Source organism: Lepidochelys kempii, chromosome 2, assembly GCF_965140265.1.
Source record: "Lepidochelys kempii isolate rLepKem1 chromosome 2, rLepKem1.hap2, whole genome shotgun sequence".
NCBI lineage: Eukaryota > Metazoa > Chordata > Testudines > Cheloniidae > Lepidochelys > Lepidochelys kempii.
In genome coordinates this window covers 73,913,050-73,926,817 of record NC_133257.1, presented here as the reverse complement: position 1 = coordinate 73,926,817, position 13,768 = coordinate 73,913,050, and the positions used below count along the sequence as shown (strand labels likewise).

The window sequence follows — 13,768 nt, the reverse complement described above, 5'->3', positions numbered from 1 at the left end:
CACTGTCAAATCCAATCCTGCATCCCTCCCTTATTGACTACTCACATCAGAAAGGTCTAAAGGATATAGATCCATAGTTAAGTATCTGTCGTTTCAAGTCTAAACTCTTTAAAGGGACTTTGAAGAGAGACAAATTTAAATGTTGTTGCTTAGAATTCAGCCTGGTTGATGAAGTCAAGGGACACATTGCATAAGTGGATATAACTCCACTGTGGCTTGATGTCCTCCAAGAAGCACCAAATCGGAAAGGGATGAAATTGGCCAATTATGTTTAAATTTCCCTTTGCCATGTAACTCTGTTTTATAAACAATACTGTTGTATGCTTTTCCTTAAAGCAGTGTTCTCCCTTAGAATAATGGACAAGTAAAAAAAAAAAAAAATTACTGCTGACGTTGAACAGAAACGTGAATTGTCTCACATCTGTAAAAGCTGACCTGTGATAATTCAGGCTCTGCCATTACAATAGCTGTAATAGACTCTTCGTGATCCCAGGCACAGCCAAGAATAGTTAACCATATAACAAGCCAGCTGTTTCTCCTACACTAATGACTTATTTGAGCAAACTTAAGGACGTTTCATGGCATATTACAATAATTTGAAACATTCATCCTGCATGCTAAATAGCAATGTTGAGGGGTGAGCGGAGAGCAAAGCCCAGATACTCTTTGGTGGTGAAGAAACAATTTTTCACCAATAAAAATAAATTGTAGAAGCTGCTGCTGTTCAATTGTAATCACCTAGCATTGATTTCCACATTTATTTTATTTACAAATTATATACATCTTTCATTTGCATCTTGTAATACTGGAAAGAGTTAATCGTATTTTTGCATTCAAATCCAGTACACTACGTGCAGTACATTTTGAAATAGTATAACTAATGATTTGTGGAGATATAATTTAAAATGGGAAGTATATTTTAAGTAGTCTATTTAAATGTTGGGGAAACAGGGATATTAAAAAAATAAAAGGTTACCCAAATACAGCAATTTACCCAACAATTCTGCCAGTCATGTCATGAAGAGTAGCACCTTTACTTTGTGAGTACTTCCATTGGTTAAAAAGGAAGAATTGATGTTACTCAATGAGAGTGAGGATAGAAGAATCTGACCTGGTTCTAGCAGCCTTATTTGCACTGAATAGCATTACATTCTGCATGCAGATCCATGTAAGTGTGAGTAAGAGTGACAGAATGTGGCCACTAGATTTTTATTTGGCCATAAGAACTGAGGATGGTGTGCCGTGTCTGTTATTGCCTGAAGCCTGTGTGGGATCAGTAGGAATAGAGTACTGTGTGGTGCAAGGGGACTTGCAAAGGGATTACAGGACTTTGCACCTGTATATGACTTGTTCAAAAATCCAGTCCAGATTGGTAGTGGCCGAAACTCATTGTTGTTTCATGGGTACTTAATGCCACACGGGAAGTGAGTTTGTCATCTCAGTTCAGGTCTTCCTGGACAGGTGACACATCACAAAACCACCACTACAGCTGGCATTATTTAGTACCTTTGTTGCGACTCTCAACAGGGAGGACAACAACTGACAGCATTCTTCTTGTACCTCCTGAGGTGGTATTTTCAGGACAGGGCTGAAAGGTACCTTCATAAGTCAGGATGTAGATAAGTTTATCCTGATGTTAAAGGATTTTGGTCTCCATGATTGTCACACAGACCTCTTTAAAAATGAATACATTACCTAAAATGAAAGACAATAAAATAATAAAACAACACAGGCCAGGTATACAGATGTAGTTCCATTGACCTCAGTGGTAAGGCTCTATCCCAGTATATGTCTTTAGAGGTTACTTTAGAATTTTGCAGAAAATATCTTTATTTTACATCTCTTTCCACCATTAAAAAAAAACAACCCCCACCCATAAAGTGTATCTACATAATTTGCAATTAATGAACAGCAGAGCTACAACCCATAAAGCTTGCCCAGGACCTTAAAGATGCTACAAGAGACTTAAAAAAATTCCTTACATTTGGTTTGTCAGAAATCTTCAAAGGCTCACCCCCCAGTCACCACCTTTACCATGAATACTTCAGCAAAGTTGAGTGGAAGCTTGAATTTTTCCAAAGTGCTTTACTTCAAACTGTCTAATCTGGGACAGATTTCCAGAGGATTTTAGTTCGGATTAAGATTCTTTTAAAGTGAGAAAAGTCATGGAGGTTGATGAATAGCTTTTACAACATCCTGCCATGCATATGTATCTTAACACACAGAGAGGCAAAGCTTGATAAGCAATTTTATTGGATAATTACTTTTTTTATATTCGCAAATAAAACAGATTGATTTCCAGCTTGAAGTAATTTACTAACACATTATAAACTCGTCAGATGCTAACATGGTACAGTACGCCTCATTTCCTGTTTACTAAATAATCCTTTGGACGTCTGTTTTGTGTCTTTCAGGTTAAACCTGGAATTGTTTTTTGCCAGAGATGTCATGGAGCCTTGTGTTAGAGTCCTCCACTGAAGGGAAAACATTGCCTCACTGGCTCAGTTTCTTGCTAGCACCAGCCATGGTGGATTCCCAGTGGTTTACAAACCCAAGCCAGACCAAGCAGAGGTGTTCCTAGGAACTATTACAAGGTAAAACATTATCAAGCTATTTCTTTGTTGTGTGGCCTTTCTGGCCATCGTTCAGGTTATGAAAGAAATGTTTCACACACTGTGTTTATTAAGATTACAGGATGTAAATACAGGTCTTGGTCCTGCTTTCATTGAAGCCAATAGCAAATCTCCCTTTGATTGAAGCAGATTTGGGATGCTGATGTGTGTCGTATCAGATATTGCTTGAAGAGCTCCAAAGAGGTGACCCTGTGTGGTATGTGTGGTATGTGTGGGTCCACAGGAAATGGGAAATACCCCTAATCCTTGACGACTCACAAGAATTATAAAGCAGAAGGAATTAGGTGATCAAACTAACCATAAAAATAAGCCACGTCAAAACAAAAATAACCTGCTGAGTAATCACAATTATCTTCCTTTTTTTAATATGTGCTTTTATTAGAATTAAATGCTATAAGATAAAACATATCATAGTCAAGATAAAACAACAAAGTCAGAAGCGCAAACAACAGATTACCGTAAACAGGATTTAGTCTAAGCAAACTCTGTCATAGTGAGGACTATCAAAGGGTAAAGAAAATCTCTTGATAAAGAAACTATTGCTGGAACTCCATTTCATAATAACACAAGTTTGACTCCATTCCTGTAGGAATGGACCTTAAGATTGGTTCTTGGGAAGGGTGAGCCAGAAGTGGAAGAAATTGCAGCTTAATCACAACCTTGCTTATGGGGCGGGGGGGAAGAGAAGGAAAATAATGCACAAAAATGCTGGTAAACAGGAATTCACATCTCAAAAAGCAATAAAATATTAATCCATATAATCACCATACCATAAACATGCAGCCACTCAGTTTCATAATAATAATATTATAGTGTCTTGTGCAATGAAAGACACTATGTAGATACAAGTTCCTCTTGAGTCTTTTCAAACTCTTGAGTCTTTTCAAACTTTCCTTAAAAGAAGTCCTTTAATCTATTGCTGGAATTCTACCACCACTGGAGTGGAAGCCAGAAGCTGTTTAATAACAACACAAGGATACAAATACTGTATCCAACTAAACTGGTAGAGTAAAGGGAGAGGCTCTTCAATTGAAATTTGGCCAGGACTTATTCTTAGAAGAAGTACTAAAGGATCTTTATGGATAATCAATGAGTCAAGGATCTTTATGGACAAGTCAATGAGATGGCATTTATCATCTGTTTGAATTAACCCCTGGAACAAGACTAAGGGCTTGTCTTCATGTACAGCTCTTTGTGGCACAGCTGTACTGGTATGCTGCACCAGTGTAGTGCTTTAGAGAAGATGCTATTAGTTTGACGGGAGAAGTGGTAGCTATGTCAGCAGGAGGAGCTCTCCCATCAATGTAGTGCTGTCTACCTGGAGGTGGTGGGGGAGGTCGGCATAACTATATCACTCAGTGTGTGGATTTTTTTATACCCCTGAGCAATGTCATCATACAGATATAGGTCCATTGTGTAGACCTGGCCTCTGGAAGTTACAGCTAAAATCCTCTCCAAACCGACACATCAGAGGTCTAGAAACACCACTTAGGAGAGGTGTATCATAATCTCTCCATTCTGTTGGAAGTGTCTAGCCAAGAACCATTGCCTCTGTTCCTCATAGGCCATGCTGATGACTTCTATAGATTCTTGCGCAAAACCTGCTAGCCAAATTACTGTCCCAAAATGACACTCAGCTTGAGGCACAGCATTAACTGTTTTTTGGAAAGACTCACATTACCACCTCTAGCCCTACCCTGATGGACAAACATCAAGAAGTGTGTGAATGAGTTCATTGCGGGTTGGGAGGCGGGAGCCTGGGAACATTTAAATAACATCTTTTTCTGTGACTGCCCAGAAAATGTCCTTCCCACACCCTAACCATTAATGTGTTTTTCCTGAGGGAAATTTGGAAGTAACTCTGTATGTACATAAGGTCCTCTTTAACATTTTAGTTCCAGCAAATTGAGACTGATGAGCTTTCAACAGGATCAGGCTGCCCACATATTTTGGGTGTTCCAGTTATCAAAGCAATCCCTAAAAAGAGGAGAACTTGATTTTAAACCTTGTACTTATTATTATTTGTCTGTATGAGGGTAGCACCTGCAAGCCCCCAATCAAAGCCCCATTTTGCTAGGTACTGTACAAACACATAACACAAAGATAGTCCTTATCCCCCAGAGCTTACAGTTTTGTTCTTAGATGTCTGTTTTCAAATAAATAAATAGACTGATACTTAGCAGTTTCCACTTGGTCATTATTAGGCTTATCTGATGGCTTTGTGGTCAGATAAAGTTTAGGTGAACAATTGAGGGCAAAAAGGTGTTCGAGAACATTTGCTTTAATAAAAACTGACTATGCTTCACTAAGAGGGACAACACTGTGTGGGATTCCCAAAGGGAGGGAAATAACTGCTTAGTACAAGGAAATCCACTGTTAGGTTTGCTTGGTGTGCAGTTTTCCAAACAGAATGTAGGCACCAATAAAGTGGAATGTCACATAGATAACACAGATTTGCTTGTTCCCTCATACTATTGCTCTTGTTAATGTTATTAGTAAAGGATAAACCATTGAAACACAAATCCAATGGTTGACAAGCTGCAGTGTGCTGGTTTGAAGATGTTTCATAACATAAACTAACACATTCATTTATTTCATTTATTAATTTATGTCAAAAGAAGAGTCAAATCAATTAGTACCATATTTTACAGATGGGTGAATGGAAATGACTTTTCTGTAGGATTTGTGGTATACATGATATATTATCTGAGTCTCAATCTGGAAAAAGACCGAGGTAATGCTTGTAGGCTGGGGAGACAACAAGAAGAAGGTAGAAGATGTTGTTTTGACTGTCTTAGAGTTTGTCGCTCAGTTCAGTGGAGTTCTGCAGGCAAAGACTGCAGGGGATGTGCTGAATCCTGGTGGCCTGAGGACTCTAATTAACAACTTGCCCTCTCCAGGGTCAATCACAGCAGAAGCTTTGCTAGCCAGCTTAAGCTGCCTTGGTGAAATGAAGGTTGTGGACAATTTCCTTGTATTGCTGTGTCACCCCTACACCCTCATGAGTGGAATTCTGTGTAGCCATTGTCTGAATCTATCCATTGAACTTGTGATGTGTCATGGATAGTTAGGGCTTGATTTTATGACTTACCTCCTGTAACACAAGGTATTTCTACACTGCAATTAGACACCCATGGCTGGTCCATGCCAGCTGGTTTGGGGCCATGGGGCTCAAGCTAAAGGTCTGTTTAATTGTGCTGCAGACTTTTGGGCTTGGACTGCAGCCTGAGCTCTGGGACTGTCCCTCCTTGCAGGGTCCTAGAGCCTGGACTCCAACCCAAGCCTGAATTTCTGCACCACAATTCAACAGCCTCTTAGCCCCAGCCTAAGTTAGCTGGCATGGGCCAGCCATGAGTTTTTAATTGCAGTTTAGATATATCCACTGTGTCTTGTAAGACCATGATGAGAAATGCTTTAGAACTGATTCAGAGGGAAGAGTGTTGCTTACTGAATCTAAGACACCATTCTCTGTAGCTCCTTTGATTTCATTTAGATGTCTCCCATCCAAGTACTGAAGCTGCCTGACTCTGCTTATGTTATGAGATCTGACATGATCACAAGCCAAAGTGGTGTGATTACAGGCAAAAAAATTTCAGTTTCAACGTTTTTCCATTTTAAAAAAATGTACAGTGCCCCAAAGTTTTCATATGGACCTGTTTCGACATTGCAATTATATTATCAAATGGGCTTCCTCTGGCACCAAAATATGATGGTAATATGTAAAAATAAATCAGAAAGAGGAACAAAGAGGGGAAAAGTAACAGCTCAGCCATGAACTCTGTGCTAAACTAGCTTCTTTCATGCACCAGGACTTGGAGCACATAATCTTAAAACTATTTCTCATTTGAAGATTTTCAGTCATTGGTGTTTCTCTGCCATTTCTCCTCATGAAATAGCTATGGCTACCCCACAGTGAATATAAAAGCATATACTGAACTTTCCCACACTGTGAGATGCTGGAGATGAAAGGTGCTGTATGAGGGCAAAGTATTATTTATTGTAAGTGTGAATTATTCTGCCTCTAACAAGAAAAGGCTGGTGAACTTTAGTTCTTATGAAAGCAAAGACTAAAGCCAGACAGTGTTGGCAGGCACTTTGTGAGCTTTCTCGCACAGGTCTACAAATGCACCTCTGTGCTGACTTGTAACAAACACCCTACTAGTCCAACCCTGTTCAGACTTTCAGCCTTGCTTAATAGAGCCAAATTTTGTGTTAGCTTTTGTGATATGGACACACATCCACTTGGGGTTAGGATGAGATCACCACACTTATTTTTGCTTGGGTGACCTAAGCGTGAGGTCTTCCCTGGCTGAGAAAGTCCTATATGAAACTAATAACATATTTGCAACAGAGACTAAAATTGTTAAAGAGAAAGGAGCTATAACTGAAGCACAAGCTTCCAAAGCAAATGACTCCTTAGAGTAAGGATCTTGCCATTTTGCCACATTCAGTACACAGTGCAGTCCAGGGAAACCCGCACAGAATTCAGATTGAGGAACGTGTGTCTGGAGAACTTGATGCATGGAATTAATAAGAATGGGGGATTTATGCTGCTGAATATAGGACATTCAGAGTCTGGCTTTAAAAATGTCCCAGATGATCCCAGCTCGCCAAAATAAGCTATTTTCTATCAGGGCAGGTGAAGCAGGATGCTTAGCAAACACAGCAAATGAAAAGCATTGTATAAATGGGTCACCCCTGGAGGTTCAGAGGGCTGTAAATTGCATTGCCCTGCTCCTATGGAAGTAACTGTGTCCAAGATGGGATTTACCCTTGACAGAGGCCAGAGGTACTGCTTCTACCCTCCCATGGGGTTCTGTAGGAGAAACGAGGTGCATCTTTAAACTCTTGCTGGGGATCAATAAGAGCATTTTCAGCAGAAGCTGCCTGGGAGATGCTCTGGCCTTCCCATTGTCTTGGCTGCTGTGGCATGTGTCTCACTCCTCTGTGAGACAACATGTGCTGCTCAGACGTGGTGTCCTCCCTCCACTTGACAACCCTTATATGGGCACCATCCTTCATGATATCTAGCCTGGCAACGTTTGTGCCTCCCAAGACACTGGCCTTCTCCACCCCCATGCAAGTGTACCTCTCCAACTTGCTCTCTTTCTTTCTTTGAGGAGTGAGGAAATAGCACCTTTTACCCAGTGTCTCTTCCAAAACCAGGGATAGCATCTCAAGACTTAATTCCACATTGTCTAAGAAAGTGAAATACTGGGTATTTCTTCAGTCAGATCCTCCCAACATTCACCCAGGAAAGGCAGGTGGATGGATGGCTTCTCATGGCAGGATCTGTTTCTTCTGCTTCCTTTTGATGAGGTGACACTGAGGAGTGAGGGAAGAATTTTTCATAGCCTGAGTTCTTCCCACCCTATCCTAATTGCTGCAGCTTTAAACTCTGCTCAGACAGGGCACTGAGTACCCAGTGCTACAGCTGTATCATAGAGATTGCCTACAAAGTGGTCACTGACTAGCCTATTTGGGTATCGGTAACACAAAACAGGCCATTTTCTTTATACCTAAACCTGTAGGCTTTGTATCTTACACAATTTATCTGCTGGAAGGGACGGGGGCACTTTTCCGTATTTTTGCCATTGCATCATTACCTGCACAGCTGTTATCCATTATTTCCCATTTTAACTGAAGGAATTTTTTTAGGTTGATTTAGTTTGATCAGGAGAAGGTAATTGCACAGAAACCACAATGTCATAGAGTCTAAGCAGGACTTTACAGAATATGTTGGATCTAATGAAAAACTGGTAAAATCTTGGCTTATTGCCACTGAGTGGGATATTTCTGGCATCTTGCCCACATTTTGTGTGTGTACTTTTTTCACTTAGGAAACCCCATTTCCTCCCACCCATGATGTTCACTGAGACGTCAGCATTTATGGTTAATGGAAATTATTATACTTCAGACAAAAATAAATAAAAGTGCCAAAAATTTTACATCCAAACTGAAACTGTCACAAAGCACAAACAAACAAACCAATTTCACTTTGGTTGCAGCTATTTTAGCTGTTTTGGATATGCTGCACGGGACCAGGAGTGGCTGTGTCCTGTGCAATTGTCGCCCTCAGATCAAACTACCTCAGCTTAAAAGCTTTCAGGTAAAAATATCTCAATGATTTTAGGTGCCTAAGTCCCATTTTTCAAAACTAACTTGAGTTTGTTCCTTTGGGAAATGGAAATTAGGGTCCCCAGTCACTTAGGCACCTTAGTTCATTTTTACTCTTCCTCTAATTGAAAAGGTGGAAACTGAGGTCAAGATTTCAAAAGTGGCTAATGATTCTAAATGCTTCAAATAATGGGTGTCCATCTTCAGACAGCTTAAAGGGATCTATTTTTTTTTTTTCAGAGTTGGTACTTGGCATTGTTTGAAAGTCAGGCTCCTTTAAAGTATATCATACTTTTGCGTACTGAAAAGTTTGAGGCACCCAAACGTAAGCATAGGATTCCGTACAAGCTTATCCCTCCTTTTAATCAAGAAAGAAATCGGAGGGGGTTGTGCAGAGGGAAAGAAGGTACATACTTGTGAAAATGGGTCCAAATGGGTTTCAAAATGACTTTTGAAAATCTTGGCTTAAAAGCCGAATTAGGGCTTGATCCAGCATATTGGTGCCCTAATCATGTGAGTAGTCTGTATTCACGTGAGAACTTTCAATAAAATTGGTATTACTTGTGTGAGTAAGACTCCTTTTGTGATTAAAGGTTGAAAGTTTGCATTCCTGGAGAACAGGAAAACTGGTAGTTACCACACAGACAAACAGAGCTGCTGTTATGCTCTCATGAACAGTTCCTGCACAGCACTGGATGTTAGTACCTGTTTTAGTTAGGCAGGGAATGCTGGCCAGGATACCCAGGGTTATTCTTTACTCATTTCAGGATGTGCATTGAGATATTGAACCTTCAACTACACAGCCATTAGAAAATTCTCTTTGACTTTCCATTCAGAGGACACCTTTAATGTCCAGTGCTGCAGTCCACACAGGAGTCCAAGCTATAGTGTGGGGCTTGAACTTCCAATAACCTTCTATCCAGATGCAAATCCAGATCCAGATTGCTACCAACAGAGGGAACCAAACAGCATTTATATTTGCAACACTATTATTTGTTGTTGTTGTACTGGTCATTCTGCTTCCTTTGTGAGGAAACACTATATTCATAAACCCTCTATTGGCTAGTCTTGTTTTAAATTGTTTTAAATTCCCTGCTTGTAAACTAGTAAGGAAAGGAGATGCTTTGTTTTCCTCAATTTAAAGAGATGGTAGAGCAGCTGTTCCAAGTAACAATAATGACACTATTGCTGAGACAAACATTTTCATGATGATGCATGGGAACACTAAATCCAAACCACATTGTTTAGCTATTGCATGCTTTCACTCCAGTAAAGGGGAATGTCACAGACCTGAAAGTAAATCGAAGAGATCATAGTTTAGAAAATATGACAAAGTTGAAAACTTAAAGCTGTATTACACAGTAACATCCTTTAACAGGGAAATAATTGCTCCAAAGTTCTGTATATATGTATATTTCATGGCAGTTTATTAGGTATGATTTGTATCTGGTCAGCAAAGTGAATAGAAACCATTGTGAGTGAAGAATCTTTTGTGGCAGGGTAAAGACTGCTGATATGTGCTGCTGGGAAAGGAATATGGCACTGTGAAAAGTTACAGATGTGTTCAGGACATAGAAGCATTTCTATGATTCTATCACTTGAATGCATCCATAAGAGGGGACGGTTTTTTCTAGTTTACTTGCATCCACTTCACCAGATGGCTCCCCACATATACACACACATTCTCTCACACCCTTTTAATAAGCCAATGTCCCTATATTTTGTATGAGAAGCATTTGCATTTGGAAAGAAAAATGCAGTGCAACAGTTTGGGAGTGAATGGAAGGTTTAAGAAAAGATCCTAACATTCATGATGCCCAAAACACTTAATATGTGAAGTAATTCTTGAGTGTGACTGTGGAAAGATTTACCTTAATATCAGCAAAGTCTCTCTCTGCTGGCACCCTCTGAAATAATTTGTCATTTTGCAAGTTGGAGAACCTTTTCCTTCTGGCACTTTGTTGAGAGGATACTAAATTTAGATCCCAGGAATGCAAAGTTACTCAATCTGATACAGAAGGCTGCAAAGTTCATGCAATACGTGAGGAGATAAATGTATTGCATAAAGATTTTCTTTTCTTCTAGAAGATCATGCATGGTCTTCCCATCATCCCTTCTTCATAATGGTGATCCTTCGAGCACTGATCAGTGATAGAAATGAGCAAATTATGTGGACTACACTTTAAAATGCTGAATTTAAATTGAGCCAACAATAAAAGAAAAAAGCACATTACGTACATGAAAACTTTGCGTGTGTGCAAATGGGGTAGTTGACTGCATATAAAGGTGCTTTTGAAATTATTTGAGTACAAGTATGGGATCTGAGAACATGTTTGTTTGTATGATGTCATAAATTCCTGAGTTTGAAAAGCTGACCCAGTTAGTTTAAATGTGAGATTTAAAAAAAAAAAGATACAGTATACAGGAACCTGACATTTAAATTAGAACAACTCACTGAGAGCACTCTATTGCTGATTTGGGTTGCTTGTTAAAATAAATTGAATCCAGCACTTTCAAAAAACCCCTTTGACATTATACTCCTCCCCATATATTGTCAGACTCCTAGGACAGTGTAGCTCATGGGCAATGAAGATGGAGGAAGGTTACGGAGTTTATGGCAGAGATTTTTATTTTGGATCTTAATGTGAAACTTCTTACAAAGAACAACATTATTTGATACTTTCAAAATGAGTGGGCCTGTTTCATTATACAAATAATTGTGCAGGTGTTGCAGGATTCTGCCACACAGCCAGAGTGATGCAGAGTGTATGTGCTTAACTCACAAAGCTAAATTAAAAAAGTATTCAGCCACATGTGGGTGGCTTTTAGGCAAGTGCAGACTGTTGTTAATGTGGAAATCAAATATGGGCATGGGGAAAACTGGTGTGTGTATGGAAAGACTGATCACATATTTTGTTCTATAGTTTAAATGTGTGGTTAAGTTCTAAAATTGAAAATCTGGATGGTAACAAACCAGATTTTGGGGGAGAGGAACAAATATGAATCCAATTCTGGGCTTTTGTCCATTTCTAGAATCAAACCAAATGGAACCTTTTGAAAATTCAGAAATATTAAGTTTGCATTTCCCCATTTATTTTCCAATTTTGGTGTGATCTCTGCATTTTCACGTTGAGGCTAGGACTATGTCTATTTATTCATTCTCTCATTTACTTATTGCAGTGATGGGGTCCTAATAAATATGTATCTGAGAACTTTGCGACCTTTAAATATTTGACTTCATAACATGCCGTTGAGGTAGGGAAGATGATCCTCATTTTACAGAGTTGGAAACTGAGGCACTGAGATTAAATTTCTTGCCCCAGGTCACATGGGAAGCTTGTGGCATAGACAGTTTGTGATCCCAGAATTTGAGGATCCAAGTCCAGTGCATCACCCACAAGACGATCCCTTTGGAAGTCAGAGTGCCAAAATCTAATCAAAGACTGTTCTTACACAGGTTTCAGAGTAACAGCCGTGTTAGTCTGTATTCGCAAAAAGAAAAGGAGGACTTGTGGCACCTTAGAGACTAACCAATTTATTTGAGCATAAGCTTTCGTGAGCTACAGCTCACTTCATCGGATGCATACTGTGGAAAGTGTAGAAGATCTTTTATACACACAAAGCATGAAAAAATATACCTCCCCCCACCCCACTCTCCTGCCAACACCACTTTCTACAAGCCATTACCCTCTGATCCCACTGAGAGTTACCAAAAGAAACTACAGCATGTGCTCAAGAAACTCCCTGAAAAAGCACAAGATCAAATCCGCACAGACACACCCCTGGAACCCTGACCTGGGATATTCTATCTACTACCCAAGATCCATAAACCTGGAAATCCTGGGCGCCCCATCATCTCAGACATTGGCACCCTGACAGCAGGATTGTCTAGCTATGTAGACTCCCTCCTCAGGCCCTATGCTACCAGCACTCCCAGCTACCTTCGAGACACCACTGACTTCCTGAGGAAACTTCAATCCATCGGTGATCTTCCTGATAACACCATCCTGGCCACTATGGATGTAGAAGCCCTCTACACCAACATTCCACACAAAGATGGACTACAAGCCGTCAAGAACACTATCCCCGATAATGTCACAGCTAACCTGGTGGCTGAACTTTGTGACTTTGTCCTTACCCATAACTATTTTACATTTGGGGACAATGTATACCTTCAGATCAGTGGCACTGCTATGGGTACCCACATGGCCCCACAGTCTGCCAACATTTTTATGGCTGACTTAGAACAACGCTTCCTCAGCTCTCGTCCCCTAATGCCCCTACTCTACTTGCGCTATATTGATGACATCTTCATCATCTGGACCCATGGAAAAGAAGCCCTTGAGGAATTCCACCATGATTTCAACAATTTCCATCCCACCATCAACCTCAGCCTGGTCCAGTCCACACAAGAGATCCACTTTCTGGACACTACAGTGCTCATAAATGATGGTCACATAAACACCACCCTATACCCGAAACCTACTGAACGCTATTCCTACCTACATGCCTCCAGCTTTCACCCTGACCACACCACACGATCCATCGTCTACAGCCAAGCTCTGCGATACAACTGCATTTGCTCCAACCCCTCAGACAGAGACAAACACCTACAAGATCTCTATCAAGCATTCTTACAACTACAATACCCACCTGCGGAATTGAAGAAACAGATTGATAGAGCCTGAAGAGTTCCCAGAAGTCACCTACTACAGGATAGGCCTAACAAAGAAAATAACAGAACGCCACTAGCCGTCACCTTCAGCCCCCAACTAAAACCCCTCCAACGCATTATTAAGGATCTACAACCTATCCTGAAGGATGACCCAACACTCTCACAAATCTTGGGAGACAGGCCAGTCCTTGCCTACAGACAGCCCCCCAACCTGAAGCAAATACTCACCAGCAACCACATACCACACAACAGAACCACTAACCCAGGAACCTATCCTTGCAACAAAGCCTGTTGCCAACTGTGCCCACATATCTATTCAGGGGACACCATCACAGGGCCTAAT

At 40.4% G+C, this 13,768-nt stretch overlaps 1 protein-coding gene across 1 annotated transcript in view; it reads left to right on the top strand.

Moving 5' to 3' along the window:
* The window catches only part of LOC140905918 (chloride channel protein B-like), a 104,423-nt gene that overhangs the window by 73,173 nt on the left and 17,482 nt on the right, over positions 1–13,768 (top strand). The window contains exon 8 of the mRNA XM_073329417.1: positions 2,415–2,594. The gene's annotated coding sequence lies outside the window, so the exon portion shown is untranslated. The remainder of the gene's footprint in view (positions 1–2,414; positions 2,595–13,768) is intronic.